Source organism: Lonchura striata, chromosome 1 (assembly GCF_050655825.1).
Source record: "Lonchura striata isolate lonStrDom1 chromosome 1, ASM5065582v1, whole genome shotgun sequence".
In the NCBI taxonomy this organism is placed as follows: Eukaryota; Metazoa; Chordata; class Aves; order Passeriformes; family Estrildidae; genus Lonchura; species Lonchura striata.
In genome coordinates, this window is record NC_140703.1 from 92,171,897 (window position 1) to 92,188,035 (window position 16,139).

At 40.6% G+C, this 16,139-nt stretch overlaps 2 protein-coding genes across 3 annotated transcripts in view; both read left to right on the forward strand.

Moving 5' to 3' along the window:
* Positions 1-16,139, forward strand: part of SH3RF3 (SH3 domain containing ring finger 3) — a 322,774-nt gene that overhangs the window by 42,772 nt on the left and 263,863 nt on the right. The window lies entirely within an intron of this gene.
* LOC146768767 (uncharacterized) overlaps positions 1-16,139 on the forward strand; it is a 127,866-nt gene that overhangs the window by 42,188 nt on the left and 69,539 nt on the right. The window contains exon 1 of the mRNA XM_085558364.1: positions 1-16,139. This exon is cut by the window's left edge and continues 42,188 nt beyond it; it is cut by the window's right edge and continues 64,900 nt beyond it. The gene's annotated coding sequence lies outside the window, so the exon portion shown is untranslated.

Below are 16,139 nucleotides of genomic sequence, written 5' to 3' on the forward strand. Positions count from 1 at the left end.
GATAATTTTCAACTACAGAAGGACCAGATTTAAGGATTCTGCAGAAGACACTGAGATTGTTAAAAGAAATGAAGAAAAACCCAATCTTACTGTAATCCCTAGCTATTGTAAATCTCTTACAGTTTGAGAAAATAGATAAAGTCTGTTCACAGATAAGAAAAGCTTATTTGAAAACAAAGAATACAGAAAAATCATGGATATTAAACGTTTTTAATTATTCTGGTACCAACTAAAGAAAATAACTGAGAAAAAAAATAAAGGAGGTTTATTTTCTGTTAAAACAGTGAAGAACTGTTTTCCTACCTAATTTGAATAAAAATTCTGCAGAGGCTAGTGAAGACGTCATTGAAGGAAGTAACAAAGCTCCAGTTACTAATGGTTCCTCACTGTTCTGGCACAAACTTCTCATTCTCATTCATACTGAGCTCTTTTGCCATCTGTAATTCCTCCCTCACAGTTGAGGGCTTAGGATTATCCACTTTGCAGCTGGAAGGACTGAAGAGTGGAGACACGTTGTCACTGGGTTACATGGTGAATGAAGTCAGGTGTGTGTGAAGTCAGGCTCACGAAGCTGTGTCCAGTTTTGCTATGTGTTCTCATCGTAATGCATAAAAAAGGAAGGGATGCAGATGTTTTCATCCTCAGAATCTTTGTGAGTAATGGAGTATATTAAGAGAATAGTTGTTTAGGTATTTTTTTCACTTTCATACCTAATGAACTGAGGCACAGACAGGCTTTCACAAAACCTGAAAGTTGGCCTGCTGTGCTAACCATTGCGTTCTGTGCAGAGAAAAGAGTTTTACAATTGCTTTGTAAGGGTTGGTATTGTTAAAAGTTCAGTGTTAGTGACAAAATAGTACTAGAAGAGGTCAGATAAGAAAGGCAATGCAGTCTGGAGTTGTTACAGGACTCCTGATAAGCAGCAAGGAACAATGCTTTCCAAGAAGTATGAAAAAGGATGCTAGGAGTTACTAGTTGGACAATGTGCTTTGAAATACTGAATGTCTGTCTTGCTGGCAGACAAAACAAAGGAGTCTTTTATCTCTCAAACCCACTGGACTAACATAGAAGAAAGACAGGGACTAACCTTTAGCCCTGAGGCTAAGTCACAGATTCGTTTGCACCTGTATTACTTATGGTGAGCTCTAACCAGAGCATACCCAGTGCATCCAGTCCACATAAAACTTAACCATGAATCTCTTTGAGGCCCATGTGGTGTTCTAGTAGCCCTGAGGTATAAGCATGGTGGGTTTTATGTTTTTCTTTTCTATTTGGATTTTTTTATTTTCTGTTGGAGCCATGGTGTTATTTCATGAATCTGAAGTTGCATGTTGCATGACCTGAGGCATGGCATGAGGCTGTAAGACCCAAACTGAGCATACAAAAACTGTTGGGATCACATGACAAAACTGCATGGAGTATAGACAGCCATGCCTATTGTCTTCTCCATGCTTTGTGGGAGAACTCCCCAGAGTGAGTTATTCCCAGGAGGGTGCTGAGGCACTGGCTCAGGAAGAGCTGACTGAAGCAAACAAAGCAAGAACCAGACAGAGTAAAAAGTAAGCACTGGGGATCAAGACTCTCATGACTGACTTCACTCTAAGTTAATCCAAAAAAAGGGGGAATAGACTGTAAATAGTTAAACATACATTATTAGGAAAAAAACAGCTGTCTTAATCAGATAATTTGCTTTTGTATTCACAGAAGTGGTAAAGAAGTGCTTCTCATCAGAAGAGGCCAGGATCACTCAGTGCTGGGCTGGAAGCATCTGATATGTACTAGGGATGAGCAGTGCCACACCAGCCCCAGCCTTGAGCCTCAGAGCCCAGCCCCAGCTAGTTTTGCAGGGAAAGTTTTGCCATCACCCCAGAGCTGACTACAGCTCCCAGCTTGAGACTGTGAAAACCCATGTGAGCACATGAGCCTTGGACAGGCAGCACGTGGGTGCAAGGGGGGCACCCTGGGGTGCGAGTGGGGGCAGAGTCAGCCCAGTCCACCAACACGTGCCTTCACCACCCAGTCTCACCCTGGGCCTGCATTTACACCTGCTTTGGGAAGGAGAATGGCTAGAAATGGCTGTTGGGTTCCTGACATGGATTGTCCTTGTGGGCTGCTTCCCGACAGCTTGGAAAACACCCCTGCTCTAGGCAGACAAATGGTCGTGGGGCCAACACGGCCAGCTGGCCTTTCTGCCTTCTGCACACTGCCCAAGTCAGGCTTTGAGGATTAAGGCATTGCAAGATACTAGAAAGAAAATTTCTGATGGAATGCCAGTTATTTGTGCATTCCTATGCAGCTCTTAAATTTATACTTGCCCTGGTTTGGTATGGTTGCAATGCAATGAGAAGGTACAGTGTCCAACAATTTTCTTTCTTCTTTGTTTCAAATACAGTGCTGTGAGCTTCATGGCAGAAAAGTAAAAGCCAGAAGGAAACCAAATCCACTACCTTAAGAATTAAAAAAAAAAAAAAAAGGATCAATAAAATCAATAAATTATAAACAGCCTTAAAGCAGATTTCTAGTGAGCAGATGGTAAGAGACAGTTTTTGTCACTCAGAATGGTAGTGGTTAATTGAACACAAAAGATAAGAAAATAACAGATGCATTTATCAGTTAATTTGCTTTTCTATTCAAAGGCAAGAAAAATTATAGTGACTTTAAGTAGGAGTTGTATCCCTTTTACAATAGGAAAGGGCTTATTTAGAAGACAGCAAGAATAGAAGGAGGTATTAAAGATGTCTCTTAAGTGTATGACAGAAAGCAATAACTGGCTATATCTGCTGAAGTTTCCATTTTTGTTGTTCTATCATGAAAAGTCAGATCCCTGTTGATGCAAGAGGATGAAATGTGTTTGTTAATTATGTTTGAATAAGATAACAAACTGTGATCTCAAAGCCATCTGTAAATGTAAAACCAGGTGGCTGAGCAGCAGAATTAAGATAGCAAATAGAGGATCATAAAATTTGGGGTGTAAGAACCACTTGTATATCTGGTCTGTTTATGAAAAAATGCAGTAGAGACTTTCTATATTTGTAGGCTTTACCTCGAGAACAGAATTTCTCAGGAGTCCCTTTTGCTCTTTGCCCCTTCTTTTTATCGAGAAAATTAAGTTTTGTGCAGGCTGCACTGTAAGCAAATTCTCCCTGAGGTGACCTTTCTTCAGTACAGCCAGGTATGTTATTACCCCCATGTGACCTCCTGTGCTTTGCCAAAGATGCCACTTGAGCCCCTTCGTGGAACATTCCTGTGGCTCCTCTCCACAAGTAGTGGCACATGGGCATGAGTGTGGCAGGAGATGAGACCTTCACACAATCACTTGTGAGTCTCATGAAAAATGGTGCTTCATATTTCTCTGCTTTCTTCCTCTGACCTAGATTTTAGGATTTACTCCCCCTCCCGCATTGGTTTGGGTTTGTTTTACTTATTCCTGGAAACCTGCTGCGATGATCTGAGCTACGGAGGAATGCTTGTCTTTCCAAACCTGAAGTCAAAACTCCTTTTCTGTTCTGAGTGTGTCTTTTCAGTGTTTACCTGTCCCTCTTTTTAAAGACACCAAAATTAGCTAATTGAGATGAGACTTTACACACCGTAATCTTTCATAATACAGAATTAATTCTTTTCTGTAACAAGTGGGCAAATTGCATAGAATGGGAAGAAATACTTTAGAAAGTAAAAAAGACTGTTTTTCAGGAACATTTGTATATTTTTTTTAATATGAAGTACAGATTCACATTTTTTTAGAAATCCATAAATCTCAAGCCTAGATATTTCTAGTAAGCAAAAGCCATTTCCATACACTTGCCAAACTTGCATTCAGTTGATATGTGCTTAAGGCATGGATAAGTGAAGTATAAGAATGCTACCAAAATAAGTGTATACATGTTCCCTTTGTGAATATGATGTGCATATCTATTAAAGATCTGTTATCTTTGTTACATGAAGTATGTTGCTGCAAAACTTTTCTCAGGGTTATTACTTTAACTAGTAAACAAACATGTAAAGTGTGTTGCAGTTAGTTAGAGCAGAATAAGACAGAAGTCAGTATCATTTAATTGAACTTCTTGGGTTTGGAAACGAAAAAGTATTCCTCTGCAGCATTTTAGCACATGCTTTGGAAAATAATCTGTCTTCGTGAGTGCTGAGAGACACTGATATCCAGACATAACTTGCAAGAATCTTGCTCTGTGAATTGCAGGCATCTGCAAAGCTTATATTATTGCAGCCCCTCCCTGAAATGAGGAGGCATTTAACATTGCCATGGTTAATGTTAAATAAACAGTTCTGGAAAGCAGCTTTTAGAGTGAGCTCTGGAGTTTGATACGGAGGAGTTGTAACTCTGTAGGAAAACTTCAGGTCCTTTCTAATATAACATTCATTGTACCCTTAACCACAGTGGGAGTGTGTATCTCTGGATCATGTATATGGCTTTAGCTCGATGTCAAAAGTAACCAGAAAATTGGAGTTAATTGCATCATCATGTGAAAGGGTTACAGGAGAAGCATGAAGTTTTGAGATGACATGAAATTTTGGAGAGATTTGATTTTTGCCTCATTGTGGAAAGTCTAGCCTTTCCAACATTTATCATAGTTTCTTGGAGTTATATAAGGTGGTTTCCCTTCTGAAATGCATGAATTAATTGATCAACCCAAATTTCAGTTTAATTAAGCTTTCACTTGTGACTTACTCTTTGATGTGTGTAAATATATTCTGTATAATATCAGCTTTTTTTCATGCTGATTTTGAAGTCCTTTAAAAGTGAGATGGGGATGCCTCTAATTGAGGCATTGGCTCTGTATCTCCAAAGTATCGTGCCTCCTAATTATTTATTACTTCCCTCTAGAGAACTATCAAAGTGATATTTTGAAATTCTGAAATTCTGAATTTTTAGAATACACACTTTATGAAAGAATGTTGGAAAGCTATTTGCAAGATTTCCTAAGCAATCAGAGCCCTTTAGGATGATTTCTGAATTGGCCGTTACAGTACATGACACACACAATGAAGTTAAATTGTCATTATTAAAAATTAGCAAGTAAAAATGAGGCAGAAGCATCTATGTGGAGTGTCTCATTGCTGCAGATTCAGAATCTGAAATGCCTGTCACATCTGCAGCTCATTATGACCCGAAATGGGAGAATGCCTGGTACATCTGCGAGAACAATGCCTGGTGACTGCTGGCGCAAGTGGCCATAGCTGGTGCAGGGTGTGCAGGGTGCCAGCAAGTCTTTATCCTTGATGTCACGTCCCACATTGCCTCCTGACAGCTGGTACAGAAGGTCATCATTGCCTTTGCAGCACTTTGTCTCCATTTGTATTGGAAGCACTGAGAAGCCCCATTATTTTTGAGGAGGGCATTTTCACGGGCGGGTGGTTGTTGCCCACGCGCTGCCTGTGGGACCAGGGTCTTGTTCTTCATGCCTGTGGCCAGTAGCTGCTTGGCTGTCTGCAGCAGGGAGGCACGGGCACGAGGCCAGGGAGCATCCAGCATTGTTAGGGGCGTGTGCAGTGGCTTGGTGGTACCCCTTTCCCTGGGTTTTCATTCCAGTGTCACAAATATCATGTGGGTGTTAGCATCCACCAGTATGGATGGTCTTCATTCCATGTGGGTGGTGGGGCTTGGAGGGATTTGAATACTCAAACTCCGTGGAAAATTCACAGGAATAGAGAGAAGTACATCTTACTCATACAAACACTATGCCCCTCTCAACAAACAGATATGCCCCTCTCCTCCTGTTTTCAACCCTGAAAAAAAATTATGAAGATCTTGGGTATAGTACCCACAAAAATTGTATTTTCCCCAGCCTTGTTTTCAGGAATAGAAGAATCATTTTAATGAGTACATCCAATGAAACCAAAGCAAAGTGCTTCCTTGGTATTTGCCAAACACCTGGCAGGGACATTGAAAGCTTGTCAGTTTAAGTTTGGCACAGCAGTAAGCAACTGAGGGCGGGTGGGAGGCAGCACCCAGCTGCTTTTCCCAGGCCGGACTTGTGCCAGACCCAGTCCACAAACATCCTGCAGCCGAGGTGATGCTTGCAAGACAAGCAGAACTGCTGTGAAGGTTTCCACTTACCTGGGTCACGAATCCCAGACCTTGCTTCTCTTGTCTGTAGTGTGCCACATGTGAAAGGCTGCCTACAGGACATAGGTATTTACTTCAACCTGTTGCTCACCAGAGAAATTTAGGACTCAGCAGTACAGGTGGATTCAAACTGAGCTCACCTCCATTCATCCATGCACATGTAAACAGGAATATAATGGCTAAATGGAACAAAAAACACTACCCAGCTTGACTTGAGAGAGTTTGCCTGAGCATGTGTAGGGAAGTGGAGGTGGAGGAGAGAATAGGGGCCTTGTTTTGCAGGGATGTACTGGGCAGAAAGCAGGCAGTGTATTTGCAGCAGCTCACTTCAGTGAGCACAATGCACACAATTACTGAAGTAAGAGATGTCAGTGAACAAATGCATTTGGCAAACTATTTGTGCTTAATGTATGCTGATTGGTGAAGTCTCCGGTGGTTTTCTTTGTCCCTTGGGAAAAAGGAGGGGGGGAAAGAGAGAAAGTGTCCAGTTGCCATGACAACAGAACAGGGCTGAGGAGAGATGAGATTTATCATATTTTCATTTTTGATGCTCTCTATAAAATTATGTAGGTAATTACACATTTACTGATTTGCCATGTGGCAGAGCAACTTCTTTTTAGGACGCTGCATATCATGCAACACCATACTGATCTCCTTTTAGAGCGGAGACACAATGTATTGACATTTTGTTGGGAATATTGCTGGAGAAATTACAGCAGCAGGAACGAAAGAGGGCGTGACAGCAGCCCTGCTCTCCTTTAAGAAACAGAGTAAGAATCAATTAGCAAGTTGCCAGTGGAAACCTGGCTATAATTATAGCTCTATTATGCTGGCCGTGTTGTTTTCCCATAGAAAATACAATTTTTAATTAACTTGTGGATTTGGCACTGACACCTACGCACTCCCTGGCAGGAACAAAGTCGGTGTTTCCCTGCTCAGGATTGGCACTTCATCGTAACTGAAGGTGCCAGTAGCACCCACGGAGCTGCCCTGCAGCTGGATGATCTAGGCATGGTTTTTCCCAGTCTGGAGGGAAGCAGGTGCAACTCTTCTCCCCACATTGCATTGTGCAGATAAGAAAGCAAAAGATGTTTTCCTCTGTGGCAGTGTTACCCTTCCTGGAGAGTACCCGAACTGACTGGTCCATGGAGGCATGGAGGGAAGGAGCAGCTGGTGTTCCTGGGGGAAGAGTGGGGTGGGAGGGGATGTCTCAGTGCCCAAAGGCTGTGTCCTCCATGCAGCCCATGAGATGCTTGGTGCAGGAGCTGGGGGACTACAAATTCTGGCAATAGCCTGAACAGGACTGATTTTGCATTGTCAGGAGAGGTAGGGAGGAAGCCTTTGCCACCTAGACCTTCCAAAGATGCCCATAGGTTAAGTCTGTTGGGATTTTTTTTTCTTCCACTTCTTTGCCTGCCACTTTTTCTCAAAGGCAATGCTGAATTACTTGAGGGAAGTAAGAATATTTCAGCTGTGGCAAACATACTGCTTTTAAAATGCAAATGTGTTATACATGTATACACCAGGCACTGCTGCTGCTTTTCTTCTGGCTCCATTGCCTTGAGAGCAGTTCAGTTTTTGAGCGTAATGCAAAACCAGGAGGGGTTTTCCTACAGAAATACATTTCACTGAGTAGCGTGTTTCTAATGGTGACCTGTGTGGGGTGCTCAGGGAATGAGTCTAAAATGGAGGATGTTTTTAAAGCAATTTTTCTAAGTGGTATATTCTGCCTGCTGCTGGCAGCCAGCAGCTTGGGAGTTTCCCAAGCTGGGTGTCGTGTATAGTTTGGAGGTCAGTAATGGATTTCTCTCTGAAACCCTCTGAGAAACCTATTATTTATTGTCTTTTTTTTTTTTTTTTAACTTTTCACATACAATTTTGGCTATTACCACATCCTGTAGCATTCAGATTCAGTTATAATTATGCTTTCAGCAAAAAGATTATCCTCTGATTTATATTAGGCCTGCTGACTGATAATTTTTCACTGAACAATTTTTGTGCAGTAAGAAAGTGTGAATACTCATGCTGCCCAGGCTGAGTCTGTTCTGTGTCTTCTTGTGTGGAAGGCTTTCTAAGCCCCAGCCTATCCTTATTCTTCTCAGCCCTCTTCTCATTCCACTGTGTCCTGTCATTGCTTGGAAGCTCAGTAAACTCTGACTCACCATGCAGTAATTAATGGAACCAAACAATTATTTTGAATTGTGTGATGCTTAGATTGCATTTTTAAGTCAAGTTAGAGGAAGAAGTTTTATCCATGTATATACAGTTGGAAACAGTGAGCTAAGAACGATAATAAATGATACTGTAAAAATAGTTTCTGAAACATTTCCTCAGTTTTCTTTGTGTGTCCAGTGAACTACAAAATCATGAGTCAGAGCAAGCCAATAGATATAAAAGGTGGTATGGAACTAGATGATCTTCAAGATGCCTTCCAATCCAGACCATTCTAGGATAAAAAAGCTGATGGGTAACTTACTCTGTACTGAATGTTTCTCCACCTGTAATCCATTGTTTTCTTAATTGATATGTTTTCAGCATGTGTCTTTGAGTTGTTGGTGTTACTTTATCATCTGTCTGTGAAAGAGATTACAACACTAATAAACAATAGCATGAATATTGAGTTGTGGCCACACAGCAAGGAAATCCCTGTGTACCTACAGACTCATAAACAGTTCAAGGGTGTTTTTCCCTTTTGTAGTATCAGAAAACAAACAAAATGCAGAATCTGCACCATGGTCATTCTAGGCAGGCGAAAGCTGTACTGTGCTTAAGGGATTCTCTGAAGCACTGACAAACCTTGAGCCTTGAATGAGCAATGGGGATGGCCTGGAAAGAGGCAAAGACACTGCTCTAACTACCTTCCTGATTCTGGAGTGGGGGGTAATCAGACCAGTCAAGGGATAAAATGTGATAGAATGAAATAATGCAAGTTTATTTTCCTTCCTTCAGAATATCTCAGGAAGAATTCCTTGCAAGGTGAACCTCAGCTGCACTAGACCACCACCTTTCCTTTGAGATTTGCTGTTTACAAACCTGGATGTGCTGTTGCTGGGTCAGGGCTGGCCAGGGAAGGAGCATAGTGTGGAGTGCTTTTATGGGACTCCACGTGGGATCACAGGCCATGACTGGGAGTGCCAAGTGACAATTTCAGGTGTTACTTCTTCTGATTTCATGTTAATAGTTGGGGAGCCCTGAGAGATGTCCCTCTAATACAAGAAAGGAGTCCTGGGGAAAAAAGCGTGTTGGGTTTTGGTTTGTTTGGGGTTTTTTTTTGTTGGTTTTTTTGTTTGTTTCTTTGTTTGTTTTTGGGGTTTTTGTTTGTTTGTGTGGGTTTTTTTGTTTTTCTTTTTTCCTTTTCTTCATTCTAGTACTTGGAAATGAAAAGGAAAACTCACAGTTTACAAGCAGATAGCTGCCTGTAGATTGCATTTTGGTAAATCACCTGTAGCGCTGTATTTACAATATTTAGCTGTGTTGATTTTTGTTCTCACAAAAGTCAGAAGTGCTTTCAGAGCCTCCAGGTGATCTGTGAGCAGCAGGGTTGGGGTGCTTGGCCTCAGCAGCTCCCCAGGTTTTTGGGAGCCTGGCAAGGCTGATGAGAGTGATGGCAGTGTGCTGCTGAAGGTCTGTTTTCTTAAGGCATGCCATCGATCTGATGCTGTTTGGATGGGAATGGGAAATTGTGGTGAAGGAAGTGACTGTGGCTGGGTGGAATGGGTCGGCTTTTTATTTACAGCAGTCAAAGAAATTAAAAAGGAAAAAAGTTTCCTGGTTCTGATCACCTTGTTAGGGTTAATGCAGTGTACTAGAGCAAAATACAGAGCTCTTGCAGTAATTGTTTTCCACCTGGTAGAATCACTTCAATTCTTTTAAGTCAAGGAAATCCTGTGTTTCCTCAGCAGCTGCTGCAGTAAGAGGACTGGTCACTTTGCATATATATTTGTATTGCTGGAGGTTCTTTTTCACTTTATCACTGAATGGCCCTTTACAAATAACAGATATTCAGCTGCTTAAGTGGCTGGACATTTGACATTATGTTTCTTGAAATCTTGCATGTAAAGATATTTGCACCAGGGATGCATGACCATTATTACGTGGCTAGAAACAGCAGAAATGGTGAATAAAAATGGCAACATACATGCTGTAAGAGAAGAGACTAAGTAGGATTCCAGCAAAGTTTGATGTCTGGGACATTTTGGCATAAGACACAGAAGCAGTCTGAAAACAGACCACACGTTCTTACTCTGAAACAAGGCACTAAATAAGGTGATCACAAATATACCGATAATGTTACAAAAGTGTATAAAAAAAGAAGAATCCTAATTTTGTTTGGAATATGGAAAAGTGGGATGAGGCTTAGAAAACGGGCAATTCATGGAAGGGAAATAATATGAAAGAAAAGAAAAAAAAGAAGACGGAGAGGTGGAAGAATAAGCCTAGTGATTTTGCATTTAAAAGTTGGAAAATCCTCCCTCTCTCCTGGGTCTCTGGAGGGTACATGTCAGCAGATCTGTGTTTGCTACATATGGGGGACAGGTGACATGTGCATGACAGGCACAACCTTTACATTAAGCATCAGTAGAGAAACTGTTTTGGCTGTAAGATGTCCGCTGTATTTTTTAAATCCTGTTGATAACAAGAAAAAGGGCAAAGTGGACCTTGTCTTTTGGGCAGTATGTCTTTTTAACAGGAATGGCACTGACGGAGTTCATGTCCTTTTTTGCCATTAAACAGGGCCATTAATTCTGAGCTTCTGCTTCAGACCTTCTGTTAAAGTTGAGATGCTCAGTACTCCAGCCCTTGTGTGTTGTACAGTTGTGAAGAAAGCTTGTGCTTTGCTTGTCATTTTTCTGAACTTTTGACTCCAGATAAGTGATTTCTGGATACATGCCTTAGTGCTTGTTATTGTATTTACTATGGGCCAGTGAGCTGTAGGGCTGTCAGTGATTTTCAAAGTTGTTTCTGTCCTCCTGTTTGACCCTTTTCCAAAGGCTTTGGAGACTAAGCAAAGGTGACCCGCCACCTTTGTAATTCCACTTCAGGAATAGAAAATGATCTACTAGTAAAGTACCTACTAATTATCTAAACAGCTGTGTAATTCATCTTGGCTGTCTTCATATGACAGAACTACATTTTTGCAGGATTTTTTTGTTGCATGGATTTTTGTTGTTGTTGTTGTTGTGGTTTTTGGTTTTGTTTGGTTTGGTTTTTTGTGGTTTGTGGGTTTTTTTATTGGTTCTTTGTTTTTTGGGTTTCTTTGGGGTTTTTGTTACTGTTTTTGGTTTGATTTGGTTTTGTTGTAGATTTTTGTTTTTGTTTTTGTTTTTGTTTTTGTTTGGTTGGTTGGTTGGTTGGTTGAGGTTTTGGGGGGTTTTGGGGGGTGGTGATTTTTTTTGGTTTTTGGGGTTTTTTTAGCAGTGAACGTTAAAAGGTCAAATTTTCTTGTGGTTCCTTTCATGACATTGCTGGCTTTTGATAGGCAGTTTCAGGTGTTACCATAATAAGATATAGGAAAGTTACTTAATTACTGTCATTTAATTTGAAATTGTCAAGGTTTTTTGCTGTTCATTGCCTCTTTAGTTGGTGTACATTAATGAAATTCAATGGTAGGATAAATGTCTCTTGGGTTATCACAATATTAAGTGTGTAAACCCTGTATGCAGTAAGGCATGGTGTAATTGGTTTTTGCTCCTGTTATGTGATGGATTTTGTACCTTCAATTAGGAAACAGAAGAAGCTGAATTACATCTGTGAACAGATGGAATTAGAGCTCCTCAAGCTGCTGTGTTCTTTGGGAAGACACAGCAACAACATACCAGAGAGAAGAAGGTTGTTGAAAAAGTGCCTTTCAAGGAGACAGGAGAGATAAATGCCAGGAAAGAGGGCAGCTAGCTTTTTTACTATGGGTGATTTTCCAAATGGGTCTAGTTTGCAATGACCATCCAGAAATTTAGACATCAAGCTAAAGTAAATTGGTTTAGTTCATTATTTACCAAAACCTGCAGCTCAAGGTAACACAGAGCTACAGAATTGGTTCAGTGTTTTCAAAACTGTTTATGTGGCTATAAACTAATGATACAAAAAGGTAAAAATATAAAAAGAAAGTAAATTGAATCAATTTTTTATTCAAATGAAGGACTTAAATAGCATGGAAATGTCTCTTTTTTTGGTTGATTTGTTGGTTGGGTTGTTTGGTTTGTTTGTTATTTTTGGGATTATTTTTGTGGTTTTTTGTGGGTGTTTTTTTTTTGTTGTTTTTTGTTTTTTGCTGTTTGTTTTAGTTCAATTTCGTTTTCCTGTTTGTTTGGGCAGGGAAGGTTCAGCCAGAAAAGAAAAAGACAGTAAAACTCTCTTTCACTGTTTTGGTTTCTTTTTTCCTCCAAGATACTTTCCCTTTCAGGAGAAGCCTGGGTAACCTGTCTACCTGGAAACACCAATGAACACAAATGTATTACAAATGTAGTAGCTGGATCCATCAGTCTTATTCCACTCTGGCATTTTGTTGTTGTTAAGGGAAGGGCTCATGATCTCATTCTTTCTGACTTTTCTTTCTCAGTTGAAATAGCATTTCTCAAATCATACTAGTATCAAAATTGAGACATTCTGTTGTTTTGCGTGTATAGTACTGTCAGCTGATCAACATGAAATCTTCTTCTATAAATCTAGCTATAAGTAAATGTATATGAATTCTTGGAAAACACTGTATTGTAACAGTGGAGTGCTGTAAAACACCATGAAAGTTCTTCAGGACTGCACAAACTAGAGGAGGGCCACTGTTAAACTGAAGCTGTCTGATCCAGGTGTTACCAGAAAAAAAAGTTGCTAATAAACGGCTAACCCCAAGATACATAGATATGGGTTTTTGCTGTGCAGAGAGGTACTTCGTATGCATTCTTGTCAAAAATCTGGCTCAGTGTCAAAATACCTTCCTGCTCTTTCATAATAGAAACTCAAATAGGAGTAGCATAAGTCTGTGGCAGTCTCTTGGAGGCTTTGCTCCTGGGAAATGTTTTGCTCCCCAAAGGTTAGTAGTTACTCCTGGGTGGGTGGGGCTGTTTCAGAGGTCCTCGTATATCCTTTCTCTGCTCAAGTGATGTTCGCAGTCAGGAGCCCAGTGCTCTCCAATACAATTCTGATCCTGAACAATTGGTTCAAGAGTAGTTGGCTTTCTGTCCTCATTTTTGTTTTCCTTTCCACAGTTGTGTATTTGTGTTTTGTCCACAGGCCAAGTCTGTGTGGTTCTTGGCAGGCTGCTCGGACATTTTTCTACTGAGCTTTTATCAGAGCATCTTAGTCTGGGTTATACATGAAATAATGCAGAAAGGCTCAAAAAAGGAAACCTGTACTACAGCCTTTAATTAACGCCGTGTGCGTCTGATTGGCGATAGGTGAGCCACAGATGCAGTTTCATTTTGATGCTCTATTGCTTTTTTGCTCTGCAGTGACATTAATAAATAGATGCAGGCGAGCATTTTAGATTTCATTGCTGCCTGAAACGCCTTTACTTTTTGGCTTGCCCCAGTTCTTTTATTGAGGCATCATCATTCTCAAATTAGAAAGAAACTAAGCAGTACGTCACTGCTGAGAATTATTGGATTATTCAATTACTATGAACAGTGCTCACAGAATAAAATATTCAAGAAATATTGAAGGAAAAATCCCTAGATAACCTAGCTACATAAAGGTTACATGTTCAGGCATGGTTATAGTCCAAATGTAAGGCAGGGGGGTGAGATTAGGGCAAGGGACAGCTGCAGGGTTGTGCATTGTGGCTGGTGTTACTTGGAGTGATGAATGCTGCCCTGGCCCTTCTGGTGAACTGTCAGTGTGATTTAACAGAGGAGAGAAAAGAGGTTCGTGAGGCATCCGGAGCTGAGATCTCCCCAACAGTTTACAGGGGTGCTGGTGGGTGAAAGTGGTGTTCCCAGCCAGCCAGGCCTGGGGACCAGGAAAAATCCCATAAGAATACACTGACTTCTTTGTCACCTGGCAATTCAGGGAAATGGAAAACAAATGGCATGTGGATACCTTCAGTGTGCTTCTCTTTAGAAAATGAACCTTTTTCTTTAGCTGAATGACTTAAGGCAGGAGCTAGTCACAGTTTCCATGATGAACTGAGCTCTGGGTTACCTAAAGTTGAATATCTAAATTATTTATATTGCCAAGCCTGCACTGGCATCAAGCATGGGATTAGGCTGTTTTGTTCATATGTAGGTTAGAGTCACTGGTTTGAACCAAATATAACCTTATTAGGATTATGTCTGTACTTGCACTTCAAACTTTGGCCATTTTTCTCCCAGGAAATCTGTGTTTGTTTTATTTTAACCACAACTCCTTCATGGTAATAAACTTTCCTGTTTAGTGAAGAATTTTAGAGAACTGAGAATACTCTGGATGGTGAAAATTTGCCTTCTGTTGTCTAATAGACAGTACAGAAGTAGGTAAGTCAGTCAACAGTAAAGTAAGTATTACAAAAAACCAAAGCATGAATTCATTAATTTTAACGATAATGCTGCTGTTTTACACCAAGCTTAAGTGAATATAAATGTAACTTATTGAAGAGTCACTGGCAAAAACCATCTGTGCAGGTTTTTTGAATCACATCTGTGCTTAAACTAGTTCTGCATGCTAAGAAGCAGCAGCAGCAGCAGCAGCAGCAGCAGCAGCAGCAGCAGCAGCAGCATTAGCCGCCACCGACCTTCAGCTGACTCCCAGCAGCATTTCCCCTTTCAGCAGCAGCAAGGAGGAGCCAGCAGCTCTGCCATGGTTGTTTGGGATGGTGGTAAAACGTCAGACCTTTTATTTTTACCACTAACACGGTCTTCCATGTTTGTTATCAGCAGGTGGTTTGGCAGGACAGTACAGATTCGATGCTTTGAGCAGAGAAATGGTGAATTGATGTAATTCTTAATAAGGCTAGTTATCCCTTCACTGTTATTTGCAGTACTGTGGTTAATAGGACATCAGGACTCAGTCCAAGAAGTTGAAAGAATCAAACAAAAAGCCCATTGTCTCCGTAGTGATGAAGGTAATTAAAAGAGAATGAGACTGAGGGGTTCTATATGATGCAATCATTATCTTTGAGCTTTTCTTACACCTCACACCTTTTGACTCAGATGAAGTTGACAAGTATTTCTGCTCTATAAATTCCGTTCACATCTCAGTCCTGGCTTTTTTGCTCATCAAGGGATACAAAAGGGTTTTGTTATGGTCACTGATTTTCCAAGAAATCTTAATAATTTGCATTCATTTAGATGCATGGAAGGAAAAAGAATTTCATCTTGCTTCTTTATTTGTGACAGATCACAGGTTTTGTTTAAAAAAAAAAAAAATGCACCCGGGGAACAGATCCTTAGGGAAATCACCAGAAACAGTTCCATGTTACATTTATAGATCCAAATATGTTATCCTTGGCCTTTTCTTTAATGCTCCAGTGGGATGTCTACATGAATATCTCAAAGGTAATAATATTGATGAAGTTAAAGTGATATGGAAAACTGGCTGGTGTAATTATTCATTAAAATTTTTTAAAGCTGCTGTGAGCATTGAACCCCGAGTCATGCTAACAGCTGCAATACAAAGCGGGAGACATGCCAGTTTCGAGAGGTACTGTATAAATGGTATTTATTTGACTGAGAATGACATAAGTCAGAGTTGTCAGCATCTTCTGAAAGATTTTGAAGTCAGACTACTTGTATTTTTTGTTAAAATTTTTACTAAACTTGACTGGAAGGGGAAGCGATCATTAAATATGTTTTTAATGCTTCTCCCACCCCCACACACTTCGAAGCCAAGGTCAGAGGCCAGGCAGATAGCTGATTATTTCATCTCCCATCCTGCTGCACAGACAGTGTATTAGAGCGGCACTAATGGCTGTGCCAAGATTAGTAGTGAGCCACTTTTAATCTTAACTTGCAGTTGGACACGTCTGACCTATAAAGTGTAGGTGATGAGAAGTGATGTCAGATTTAGTGGCTTTCCTCTGCTAGAGTGGAGATTGTCAGTTTTGTGGCATTTAAAACTGTTTCTTCTCTGCTGGGAGGGATGACTTAAGGCA